The sequence below is a fragment of the Rattus norvegicus genome, chromosome 8 (assembly GCF_036323735.1).
Source record: "Rattus norvegicus strain BN/NHsdMcwi chromosome 8, GRCr8, whole genome shotgun sequence".
NCBI classification, from domain to species: Eukaryota; Metazoa; Chordata; class Mammalia; order Rodentia; family Muridae; genus Rattus; species Rattus norvegicus.
In genome coordinates, this window is record NC_086026.1 from 35,328,249 (window position 1) to 35,342,667 (window position 14,419).

Consider the following 14,419-nt stretch of genomic DNA (forward strand, 5'->3'; position numbering starts at 1 on the left):
ACCTTGCACTTAGTTAGGTGAAAAGTTGGGATGCTGCCTCTTGATTTTGTTCTCATGCCCTCTGGCAAGCTGCTGGAGAGTTCTCCTCAGTGAGCAATCTCTACTACCTCTGCTTCTCTCAATATATTCCACACATCTCTCACTGAAATGAAGCTTGAGACCGCAAGCCCGCCTCCTCATTCCTTGTCAGTTGAAAACCTCATAGGTCCAAGACTTTTTGCTGTTGTTGTTACTTAGCAATGCACTTATCATAGGTGGTACAGTGTTCCAGTATATATATATATATATAATATAAGTATCTTCATAAACTTTCAAAGACTACTACTGGTTACAAAAATATTATGTAGCAGGTCAAAACAACTAGAAGAGGACCCAATATGTATCACTTGTGTTTATATATTGTTCTTATGATGAATAAAGATGTGGAAGTAGCTTGTCTCTGAACTTCATGCTCTGAGGTTCAGGCTTTCATTACTGAGAAAAGAACAGTTAAACTACCCTCTACAAATATGGGCATGTGAGTGTTCGTGTGCATGTGCACGTGTGTGTGTGTGTGTGTGTGTGTGTGTGTGTGTGTTGTCTGTGGTGTATGTATCATATATGTATATAATTGCCATTTACAAATGTGTGTTTGTGTATAATATAAAGATTTACTTCACACCTACCCAACATTTCTTGTTTTCATTCCCTTCTTGCTTATGAACAGCTACTGTGAGAGAGCATGAGCTACATCTGTTGCTCGTCATACCTGTTCGGTCCTGTGCTATGGATTGATGATCAGTCACTGTGAAGCACCACCATCTGCCTTCCTAGGGATGTTCTATCACCTTCCAACACCATAGGACACATACTGGGAGGACAGATAGCTTGGCTCTGTCCACCCAGCAAGATACAGTGGATGACAGCTCACAGTGACATTTATTCAACAGAATTAAATGAACCACTCCTCCCAATTCTAATGTTTGCTCTTATAATTATATTTTTAATAAAGATGTGCCATCAACCAATGAGGAAGTAGTCATAACTCTGGAGCTTTAATGTTGCTTTCATATATATATATATAAACTGGGACTGGAGAGATGGCTCAGTAGCTAAAAGTACTGACTGCTTGTATGCTTGTACAGAGGAATAGGCTCTTCCCAACCCCCACATGATGGCTTATATGAGTCTATAACCCCAACTCCAAGGTATCTAGCATCTTCTTCTGGTTTGGTAGGCACCAGGCTTAAATACATTGTATGTACATAATGCAAATAAAAAAAGTAATATACAAAAATAAAAATAAATAAATCTTAAAAAGAAAAGAAAGCTTTGCTTTTGGAAATATGGTACATCAGGAGAGAATTGGCCTCTCCTTACTTTAGAAATCTTAAGGTATTTTGGCTTAGTCTGTACCTCCTGGATACCCAGGCATGACTTCATTAAATCCACTCCTTTGTTTTATGATGGCTAAGGCTAATCTTGACTAGATTTGGGAACAAGAAAAGTGTAAGTGACTGTGCATTCCTGTGAGGGATTTTCTTGATTAGATTATTTAAACCAGGAAGACCCGCCCTACACATAGGCAACAATTTATAGTGGCAGTTCACATAAGAGGACATAGAAGAAGGAAGGAAACTTTTTTTCTTGACCAGCTTGATCTCACTCTCACTAGCACATGTGTGTATCCTGTTGCTATACATCTCTTTGCTAATATTAGAAACAACTTCTTCAGGAATCCAGTGTAGACTGAAGAACAAAAGCTCTTTACAAACCCTTTAGGGTCTAGAGTGTAGTCCTCAGTACTAGACTGGGATGGCTGACACAGTCAGTCTCATGGACTAAACAACTACCAGATTCTCAGCCTCTACAATGTAAGACACTCACTGTGGAACAGAACGTAATGTAAGGCAATCTAATAAAATCCACCCATGCATACATACATATATGCACACACACATAATATGTATATATACCTATATAATGTATAGGTACATGTGTATACATATATACACATGCTATTTTGTTACGTTACAGAATCCTGACTTATTTTTTACCTACTTATTTATTAAATGCCAATTGTTTTCTAGGGTAATTTGGCCTCTTCTCTTGAGTGTTCTCTGTCACATCTAGGATAGAGCTTAGTTCTGGTCACCTCTCTGTTCCATGCCCTAGTGATTGGCACTGATAAGCACCTTGGGTCTTGATCTGAAATTACAACTCCAGTCCTGCACACCTGAGTTTCCTTCCACCTCTTAAAACCATGGGTCCATCGTAAACTATTTAAGATGCTATAATGCAATACCACAGGGTCATTGTCCAAGCAACAGAAATGTATTTTCTCATAACTCTGAAGGCTGAGAATCCAACCAAGGCCAAGCTAAGAATAGGATTTCTGATGAGGACAGTCTTCTTCCTTGATCGAATCTTCTTGTTGTGTCTTCAAATGGCATTTTCTGGGAAGAAAAGGAAATGAAGGAGAGGGGAGGAGAGGGGAGGAAAGGGGAGGGGAGGGAAAAGAAGGGGAGGGGAAGGGAGGGAGAGTATTGCCACTAATTTAGGGACCATGCTTCAGTCTCATTTAATTTTTAATTGCAGCACCTAAGAACTTGTACAAAAGGCTATCTCACTGAGGTTATGCCTCTATATGTCCTTTACATGGGGACACAACACACATATAATAGTTATCAAACAAAGAACGTTCATCTTCTTATAATTTAAAATCTTAGTGGCTTAATTTATAGTAAGATATAATTTTGTTGCTCGCTCATTGTCAGGAGATAAGTCAAGACAAAGGGACAAAGTCCATGCAAATCTCAAGAATAGAAGTCGATACTGGTTCTGCCGTCTTCAAAACATGGTGAAACGTATCACCTGTGGTCAGAGATATGTAGCAGCAGGCTGGAAGGTAAGGTAAAGACCGAATATAAAAACTATGTTTTGTTGAGGGTTATTTTTTATTTCTTTCCTTATCTTTTATGAGCCAGGTTTCTAACCAATGGAATGTTTATGGGCCACTCACAATCTTTGGTTGTAAATTCCTGACAAGCTAGAAAATATGGTTCAGCTTTGTGAGACTGGCCTACAATGGGAGGATGAAGCTTTGTGTAGATAGCTAGCCTGTCTCTGTCATATCAAAACCATTCTTTAAAACATTCTCTACTAGGTTGACTGCATTGTACTTCTCTTCCCTGAAGTCAGATATAGGGGACCATTGTCAGTCATATGGACTCCTCTAATGTAGGCTAACCACATTTACATCTAGTCTTTCTGGTTGCTTTCACAATAGTGAATCAATGATAACACAAAATGCATTATTTTAACCAGCTGTAAGTATATAATTCCATTGTGAGATATATATATATATCTGGATAACCATTTTCACTATTGTATCCAATACTTTCATTCTATTACTTCTATCTTCTCTGCACTTATTTAATAACAATTTCCCAGTTTTATTTCTTCATTTTTGGTGTTCTGTTTCCATCTTCTCCTGATAACATCTAACTGCCTTTGCAGCCATATCTTAGGTTTCTACTGCTGTAATTAGACATCATGATTGAAAGCAAGTTGGGGAGGACAGCGTTTATATCATCTTCTACCTTATAATGCACCGTGATGCAAAGTCAGGAATGGAACTCAAGGGAGGAACCTGCAGGCACGAACTGAAGCAAAAATTATGGAGGAACACTGCTTACTTGGTGACTCTCCAAGGGGTTCTCAACTTGCTTTCTTATACAGCCCATGACCTCCAGTCCAGGAATGATGGTACTGGGCATATCTACCTTTAATTTAAAAAAAAGTTCCGCAGAATAGCATACATGATAATCTAAAAAGACACTTTCTCAGTTGAAGTTTCCTCTTTCCAGATGACTTTGGCGTATATCAAGTTATAAAACAACAACTAAACAACATGAATCTAAAGTGCCATTGTACACACATACACACACACACACACACACACACACACACATGCATACACACCACAGTGTTTAAAACCTTATTTTTTATAGAATATAATGACATCATACAAGGTACTCTTCACTGGTTAGAGATCTGACCACAGAGCTTGATCCCAAGACACTAACCCTTTAGAGACAGCATTCTAACCAAAGGGTTCCTCATAGGAATTCCTCAAGCTTTGTCCCCACCTGTCTCAGAGTCGATACATTTTCCATTTCCTCTCTAAATATCCTTCTCTGTCCATTTATTTCATTGACTCTGGCTGCTGCCTGTGCCCTGGACTACTCGCCACAGGACCCTACCTGCCCTTGTGGGTTGGACATGAGGTGGCATAGAATCAAGGACACAGACTCAGAGATCAGTTGAGAAACTGATGTAAGCTCATTTGGATGCAGTACAAGCTCCTTTAATACCCTCCACACAAGCCCCATTGGTCCCGAGAAAGAAACTGTTATTCTAAACAGCAGTACCTGATTGGCCAGCATTGTCTGCATCAACAATCCTTCTTTTCTCAGGCAGTTTTCAATTAGGTCCTCCTGCAGGAGATGCCTTTTTGACTGCACAGCTCCCAGCATTTACATAGAGATGGCTGCTGCCTTTCCACCTACCTTTTAGATTTCAACTCATCTCCTAATTCCTTAGCAAAGTCTATTTAAGCGGCGTCCCATTGAGGGTTCACCCAGCATTCCTTATGTCTTTCAGAATCCTTGTTTTACAACTACCTATGCTTTCCCAAGTTTTTAACAAATATATCCCTCCCTGTTGCTCCTCAATAAGGCTAGATACTGTGTTACTTATATCTGTTACTTTATTGCAATGCCTGGTGTTTAATGGCCACTTGATGAATAAATTATGAATGTACAGATAAAAATTAGTAGGACAAGGAAGGTGAAAACCAGTTACACAGAAGATGGCCTGGAAGAAAGAAACTTGCAATGTTAGTGGCTGTCTTAGGATGAGATGATAATCCCCTTACAGAGAAACTGCATAATTAGTGTGCTAGCTTATTAGTTATTCATTGGAAAGCACGCCATGTAAAAATATCATTTTGATAATGCTATGATGATCTTAGTTGTATTGAGAGAAAACATAATGTCTTCAATTTAGAGTTTGCCGTTCCTTGAAGAGAAAACAGATAAAAGGCAGTATTACCCTTCCCCCAGGTTAACAGTCACATCATGGTGTATTTTTATTAGGATTCCCTACCTAATTGTAAAACAAGTACTCTGAAAGACATAAGGAATGCTGGATGAACCCTCTATGGGAAGTTGCTTAAATAGACATTGCTATGACTCCTTCCTCCTTGAGAGCTCTAGCAAGATCAACCCTGCACCATAGTTACAGAGTAACACACTGAAACTCATTGATAGAAACACCCAGACTAGACTATGGTGGCCCAAACCTTCAGGGACTCCCTCTGGACCCTGGTATCCTAATTAGTACATCATTATCTCTTTAGAAATTAGATAGACCAGTCGTGCCAACCAAGTCTATTTATAATCCACCAGTGCAGGTTTGTAATTATAGCTACGTGGGAGACTATGGTGGGACAATATCAAATTCAAGGCTACCTGGCATACAGAGTCTAGACTAGTCTAATCTAACAAATTACAGGGACCTTTCTCAAAATGAAAACTAAAAAGACTGGCCAGTGACGCAGTGCTTGCCAAGAAGCCACAAGAGTTCAGAGGTTCAATCCTCAGCACACCAAAATAAATAAATAGGAAACTAAAAGTGAAAAAAAAATCTGACAAACATTGTAGCTAAGCTAGTTTAATTTGATTACTAGAAAAGAGGTCCTGGGGGAGTAATAATGATTAATTGCTGGTGCTAAATTTCATTTAAAATTTTTAAGATTAGGGAGTGAAGATTGGCGAACTATGTTAGGTACTTTTACCGCTGGTATGACAAAATACATGACAAGAAGCAGCTTAGAGACAGAAGGGAGAATTTGGCTCAATTTCAGATGTAGTTCATAAAACTGGGGCAGAGGGGGTGTGCTCAGTCACATGTCAGAGCATGCAAACTGGCAAGAGTTCTTGCTCAGCTCTTTAGAATGTCAACACCAACACGGGGGTTGGGGATTTAGCTCAGTGGTAGAGCGCTTGCCTAGGAAGCGCAAGGCCCTGGGTTCGGTCCCCAGCCCCGAAAAAGAGAACCAAAAAAAAAAAAAAAAATTCAGATAGAATGTCAACACATAGGCCTGGGGACGACTCCTTGAAGCCACCTACTATCAGAAAAGGTGCAGAATAACTCCACTAGCTCACTCTTTATTTGGGGGCATAACTGCTCCTCTACAATGAGATTTTCTAGGCCAGTATTGCAGTCGAGGTCTATGATCAGATCCCAGAGCCCAGGATCTGAAGTATTGAATGGGGCAGTGTCTACAGCAATAGTTATCTAGTAAGTCAGTTTCAGGTGATAGAACTTACAGGTCCAACAGGAATCTGACCAGGCTCAGGGGTAGAAGAGGCTGGGTGAGCATCAAAGATTTGCAAGTCAGAGGTTCCAAAAGAATTTGAGGAGCAAGTTAAGATATATGCAATGCATAGCAGTTTGGGATGATTGACATATTTAGTGTAGTTAGCATTTAAATTCTAACCTCCTCTCTTACCTAGCAGATGGTTAAAATTTAAAAAGATTTAAATACTGCCTTGATGAGAATGTGGATCAACTGAAGTAGTCAAGCATTGCTGCTGGGAGTTGGCATAAGAATGTTGGAAAGCTGTTTAGTAATTGCTATTAAATCTAAACATGTGCCTATTTAATATCTTCAGATTCAACTTGTGGGTATTTTTCCCCCAACAAATATAGGGACGCAAATACCAGAAGAGAAGGAAGAAAATGTTCATAAGTTCATAGTAGCTTTTTTAAAAATAGTAAAAATAAAAACCTGTCAACCACCCAATATTCATGTATTAGGGAATTAATAAATAGATTGTTGCTTATGTGCTGCACAAAACCACATGATGTTAAGGAAAAAGCAAACTGTTAAGCAACATGGAAAACACAGCCACAGATGTTACAAGTGAAAGAAGCCAGATAGAAACGAGTGCCTGTTTTATTGCTCCATTTATATAAAGATCAATAAGGTTTATCGGTGGCAATCTTTAAGGGGCAACACTAATTGGAATAGGGCATGAAAGAACCTTCTAGAATAACAGACTATTTTATATATTGATCTGTATGGTGGTTGCAGGAATGAATTTGTAGGTAACATCCATGTTCATCGTTTTAAAGATTTATTTTGATTTTCAATATTTGTGTATGTGTTTAGACCATGTATTTTCTGTGGAAGCCAGAAGAGGATGCTGGATCCTCTGGAACTGTAGTTTTGGGTAGTTGTGAGCTTCCTAACCTGGGTGCTGAGAACTAAACTTGGGTCTTCTGGAGGAATACCAAGTCCCTGAAGCATCTCCACAGCCCTTTATATTTTACATTTAAAAATCTCAGTATCTTTCCACATAAAAAGCATACTTCTATTATACACACAAGTACACACAAGTACACAAGCACACTCATATGCATACATGCACACACACACACGCACACACACACACACACACACACACACACACACACACACAAAGCTTCTGGTATTTTATCAAATAATTGTCAAATTTGCCCTGAAAACTTAGATATGGATAAGAAAAGCATTAGGGAATTACATACCAGACTCTTTGTTTGAGCCATTGATTATCTTTTTCCTTCCAAGGAAACTGTAGACACATCAAGAAAAGGACTAAGTCAAATTCCTAGGGGGAAAAAGACCTTTCACTGTCTCCGTCTATCTCTGAGCCTTGACAGTTACGATTACTGATGATGGAGAAGAGAGCAAACATTTGCGTCAAACATGGGCCACCAAAATGGAAACCATAGATTGCTAAAAAAAAAAAAATACTTACTGTTTGCTTCAAGAAGAATGATGGGGTGGGGGTTGACTCACAGAGAAAACACAGGATGACAAAGCTTTAAGTCTAGCAGAAAAAAAAAAAGATCAAAATTCAAGTCCATCCAGTGACAAGAGAAAAATCTCAGAGAGAATCACAATGAATAGAGGGGAAAGACACCCTAAAAAAGAAGAGTCATACAACAAAGACAACCATAGATAGAGGCCTCTTACAAAAAAGCCGACATGAAAAGAGGAGAGAGAAGCGTGGGAATCTATGAAAAGGCCACTGAGGGAGCAGAATGTACACAAAAAAGAATGACTTGAGATAGAAAAAATAAAAATAAAAATAACCCGGATTAAAAGGAAGGGGCAAAATAGCAGATGGTAAGATGCTAACAATTGCTCGGAGGGAAAAAAGCCTGGCTTTGCTGGAAAATTGATGTTTTCACAGAAGCAGGAAGCCAGCACCATCCACTCTGTTGAATTTGATTGGGCAGCCCTGGGAAGCCACAGTGGAGAAGAAGCTCAGGGACATAGGAACTTCTTGGATATGACAGTCTGAGAATGGGACTCCAGAGTACCAGTGAGGGAGTTTGTCTCTTGACAAGGGATCCCATCCTCTTCTAGATATGACAGCGCCTCTAAGTCCTGTGGATGCTGACTGGATGCATTCACATAGGCCACATGAGCCTGGGAAAGCATGTTTCCACAGGAAAAAAGGTTCCAAAGAGAGTGTTGCAAGGTTGCCTCTGTAATTTAGCCCTGCTGTTCATATGAAGCCAAACTCCTTTCATGTCTTCTCTTCCAAATTTATGATATCTTCTTTATTATTATTGTCGTGTGCACATGTGTGCATGAATGTATGTGTGCGCATGCCTGCGTGCACGCTCACACATGCGCGCGTGCATGCCCACGCATGCGCGCGTTTGCTTTGGTGTATATACAGCCAACTGAGCTCATTTAACTTTGATTATGAGTTCGTACATCCAAGGCTAACTGTGTGAGATTGAATATCCCAAGCAAGAGTTCATTATTACTTCTTGCTATTGTGAGATATTCGAGTCTGCGGGTTAGTTACTAACAAATCCAATGGAAGATATCACCTTGCTTTGGAATAGATATCTTATGTTTAGTTTCTGCTCCACAAAGAAAATGGTTGGCAACTGGATTTTAGTGGTAGAGCCCGAAAGACAATGCTGTACAATCCAAGTTTATTGCCAAGTGTGGCTTCCTACAAACTTAAGACAGCCTGGGCTTGAAGTATCACTACTGCTGAAAATTCTAAATGACTCCTTCACTGCCTGCTGTTAGTCAACTTAGCACGTTTGGAAGAACTGAAATGTTAAACAACGACAACAAAACAGAGCTGATTAATTGGTGCAAATGCTGTTTGGGGGTGTGTGTATGAAAAGTTGTTGTCCTATTGTATTTCAGAAAAAAAATGAGCATTTTATTGCATCTACAAATTGCTCTCTGGAAAGTACTTTCATTTTCTAATTGTTCATAAATTTACTGACAGGTGGTTACACAGTAGGTATAGCATCGTTATTTTCATTTTATTATATACACTGTTTTAACGAGAAAATCTGGCGGAGCTGGGTATCATATATCACCTGATATACCCTGAAAACATGCAGGTAGGCAGGTGCAGCCCAAAGGCTGCTCCTTCCCAAAGCACACCTAAGCTTCCTCCACACAGGGTCAATCTGGACAGCTGTGTGTAGCTGGAATACATTGAGATGGTGACAGTGAAAATCGATTCTTTTTCTATGGTTGTTCTTTGGTTTAAACAGTAAGAGGAAAGAAAATACTCCTCTGTCTAAGTTTTCAGTGCTGGGGATGCAAATTTGGAATATATATTATGTTAAACCCTGGATGTTTGATACCCAATTGTGTTAAAGATCTCAGTGACATTGCACTTTTGGGGTGTGTGTGTGTGTGTGTGTGTGTGTGTGTGTGTGTGTGTCTGTGTGTTATACATGCATGTGCATGTATGTTCAAGTGCACATGTATGTGTTATACATGCATGTGCATGTATGTTCAAGTGCACATGTGTGTGTTATACATGCATGTGCATGTATGTTCAAGTGCACATGTGTGTGTGTCTGTCTGTTATACATGCATGTGCATGTATGTTCAAGTGCACATGTGTGTGTTATACATGCATGTGCATGTATGTTCAAGTGACGTGTGTGTGTGTGTGTGTGTGTGTGTGTGAGACAAAGCTGGAAGAGAAAGATGTTTTGTACCCTAATCTGTTGTTTTCCATCTTAAGATACCTGCTCTCCTTGATCTTGGAACTTCCTAGTTTTCTGCTAGCCTAGTAGCAAGTAATCCCGAGTGATTCTTCTATGTCTTTACATCTTTCCCCAATACCCACTAGCACTGGGTTATTTGCAGTCACGGCCATGTCCCCTTCGATGTCGGTGTTAAGGATCTGAACTCAACTCCTCAAGATTGTCCAGGATTGCTTTTACCCTCTTAGAAATCAACTCATCTATTGATCATCTTCTTCTTTTATGACACTGTCTCAGTGAAACTTTATTCACAAAAGCTGGAGGTATGGCCTATGAATTGTGGTTTTATTGCTGTGGGGAAAGATGTAGATTCATGGCCAAGTAGGAATTGCACCTAAGCTCAACTTTTGTCAAATTAATATGGTTATAATGAGATATGACTGGAGACAGCAGTAAGAAACTGGGTTCTGCAGTCATTGTAAAGACAAAACCAGAAAAGCTTAAACAGATGCCGTGATATCACCAAGCTTCTTTTTTTCTCTTCAAACTCAATTTTATTCATTCTTTGATAACTTTACATATGTGTGCAGTGCATTTTGGTCATATCAACTACCATTCCTGTCCAGTTCCTCCCAGACCCCTTCTTGCTACTTCTTCCCCAACCCAAACTTCACGTCTTCTTTTGTATCCCACATAGTACAATCAACATGGGGCTTATGTGTATGGTTGTCAGATCCTGACAGGAACCATTCCCTTGAAGAAAACTGACTCTTCTGAATTCACCAGCCTTCAGCTACTGAACCTCTTCAGATGTGGATAGGGCTATCTGAGACTGTCACCGTTCTATTCTGGAATTTTCACTGGCTTGATTTTGTGTGGATCTTGTACAGGCAACCACAGCCACTATGATTTCATAAGTGCAATGTCTCTGCTGCATCCAGAAAACAGTTTTTTAGCAGTCTTCCTTTATCTCCTGTATCTTACAATCTGTGATTCCAGTTCTTGTTAGCAGTGTTCTCTAAGATATATTGGGGAAGGTGAGATACAAATGGCTCATTGAGGGGTAAACATTCTATAGTTACTCATTCTCTGCACGTCCTACAGCAGTGCATCTCTATATTAATTGTCATCTGCTACAAAATCAAACTTCTATGATGAGAGTTGAAAGCTGAAATAATCTATGGCCATAGTCATACGTAGTTGAAAGGTGACTAATATTATGTCCCTTTACAAAATAAGAGTGATAGATGATAGATTCTCTTCCAGGGTCGGTAACCTCACAAGCCACAGATCTGTTAGACTAACAGTACCAAGCAGGAGTAGAACAGGCTTTAAATTCAATCAACTAGTGATGGAGTTACTCCACAACATTCATCCCACTATTGAACCAATTAGCATGTTATTAGCATACTAGTTGTACAACTATGTAAGATGACTGGTGACTTTTCTCAACTCATATTCACAGTGCTATGCCTTAGAGATGAACCTGTCAAATCATTACCAGTTAGATTTCTCCATGCTGTGTGATCCAAGTGCATGGGACCTTCATCAGTAAAGTAAGTCTTTAGATCTAAAGTTGGACAAGAACAAAATCAATTACCGATTTTGTTTCTTGGGTCTCTATAGGACTTTTCTGACCAATACATCAAAGAACTGAACCTCATACCTGAAGTCTTTAATAAACTATGACTGCAGAGGGGGGCACTACTTTCCATACAGGTCAGCTCCATTTACACAATAGGCTTCCACATGGCCTTTGCAAATCCTCTTAGTGTTAATTATTTCTGACATACCTCATCCTCCTCTCTATCCTCCCAGACCCATCATGTGTAAACCCCCCCTATACCCTATTTATACCACCTGTGTTCCTCTGCTCCCACTCCTTTAAAATTGCTCCAATTGTCTCTTTCTAGTTTATTGTCTTCTAAGTGTTTCCAACTTAATCACACACATCCAATGGTAAAAAGCAACTTTCAGCAACTCTCAGGCTCTTACCTATGATATAGACTTTTAACTCTAGAAGTTGTTCCAGTGTTATTTAGCATAGCCCGAGCAACTGAACTTTGAAAAAAAAATCATAGCAGGTACTCAAGAAATATTGATAATTTTTCAGTTCTAACTGTTATTTGTCATGCATTTCTAAGGCTTAAAATGCACATGAATATTGGTATAGATTAGGTACATTATCCACTGATGGAAAATAACCTTATAATTTACCAACTGAAGAGAGATGAATTTACAACTAGCTTCAAATGCTTGTGAGACTTGAGGATCTAGAAAGGTCATGCTTCTAACTTCATCTGAAAGGAAACTGCACATCTCAAGGTTATTTTCAGCATCCAAATAGTCCTGCTATTTCCTCTCATGTTCTATTCCCCAATAGAGTCCAAAAGGATTTGGAATTCCTAATTCTTTTATCATTTAATTTGTCTTTTTTGTTTGTTTGTTTTTGTTTATTGAAACAGGATTTTACTATTTAAAAGGCTAGCCTGGGGAGAGGTTAGTCTCACAGTGATTCTCTTGCTGCACCTTCCCCAGTCCTCCGATTAGGGACATGCATTTTTACTCCTGTCTCTTTTTCCTTGTTTCTGTGACACCTATATCGTCTCACTGTACTTAGCCATAATCTCTCTCTCTCTCTCTTTTTTTTTTCTTTCTTTTTTTTTTTTTTTTTTTGGAGCTGAGGACCGAACCCAGGGCCTTGTGATTGCTAGGCAAGCGCTCTACCACTGAGCTAAATCCCTAACCCCTAACCATAATCTCTTATTCTATTTGATGATGCTTCGTCCTCTAGCCCTGCATAGTGGATACCTCCAGTATGCATACATAGCCTGCTTACTACACATGCTCCTCCATGGCAATCTCTTGGTAATTAATTCACAGTCTGGATGCTTCTGCGGATCTCCTGAGTAGTTGTTTACCAGACACCAACAGCTAAGGGCCCTACAGTTAGCCTTGACTCAGTATGTCTCAAATGATGTTCAGTTCCAATTGCCAACTCTAGAGCTTCTCTTTGTCACTCTCCATGATCACACATAGTGCTATGTGGATTAGGGCTGCATGAAGGCAGCCAGTTAACTTTGACTTTCAAAGAAGCATCCAGTCATTTCCTAATATAGGTATGTTCATTGAATACTTATGGCTGAATTTACATAAATGGTCTGTGTCTTCTCCAGAACTATATCCCATAGCTCTTCAAAGTCCCAAACAAGGGACATGTATTTTAAAACTCCCTCTCTTTTATTCATTCAAGTTTACACCAGGCTCAAATATTTTTAAGTTACTTAACCACTATTTAGGCCCCAAATCTACCCTGAATGCAAACCCTCGCCTTGTCCTACCTGGATTCCCACACGTTTATCCTGGTTTGAATGTATTTGAGTTGTTCTCTTTCACACCCTTTTCCACCCCTGCCTTACCCGCCTTCTGCCTATGCCTGTGTGTCTGACAAAGTGATCATAAGGAGCTTTGAGTATCAAGTTAAGAAATACAAGTTAAGAAATAGCAGAGAAGGAGGACTGAGGCAGGATTTGCCCCTGGTGTATGGGATGAAAGTCATGTCTGGTTATTTGGAATGCTGTGATGGAGCTGTGACAGATGCCAGCTTCTGCCTTCAAGCTTGTCCCCATGTGGGGACCACAGCACTTACTTCGTACCGTTTCATTTATATTATTAAATACCTGTTTTAAATTCTTGAGAAATATCCGCTGAACTTCTATTAGGAGAAAAGCTCTGGGGTATATATGGTTCCTTTCTTCATGGAGCATACACCATTGTCATAAATAAAACAAAATTGTCACGAGTAAATAAAAGACCTAGGGTATTATATACCACGTACATGAGCTGAGCACAGTGGGGTTTGGTGGAGGAAATTGTCATACCTTCTTAGGGACAGTTGGAAGCATCTTGAAAGAGGGTTGACACTGAACAGATTCTGTAAGGATGATTAGGACTAAGCCCTACTGGCAAGGGAGACCATGCATGGCAGCGTGCGTCTACAGAACAGCACCCGCAGCCTGTTCTCAGGCCTCTGAGGAGCTGCGAGGCTGGAACACAGAAGAGGAGATAAAGGCAGGCACAAAGGAAAGAGAAAGATAACACGAGGAACTAAATGAAAAGATAAGGCATTAGGAAACCAGAGCGATTTTAAGCTGAGTGAGAAATATGATTAATGGGAGTAGATTTTGATTTAAAAAGCATATGTATCTTATCATGAATGCAGATAAAGCATAAAGACAATGTGGGAAATGCTATAAAAATGAAAAATAACTTATCTATATAGATAGATCTTCCTCTTGGACATAGTGATCCAATAAGGGCATCTTGACATGGACCAAATAATTGACTC

At 39.6% G+C, this 14,419-nt stretch overlaps 1 protein-coding gene across 7 annotated transcripts in view; it reads left to right on the forward strand.

The window, feature by feature from the left end:
- Opcml (opioid binding protein/cell adhesion molecule-like) overlaps window positions 1-14,419 on the forward strand; it is a 1,111,269-nt gene that overhangs the window by 876,620 nt on the left and 220,230 nt on the right. The gene's annotated exons all lie outside the window — the stretch shown is intronic.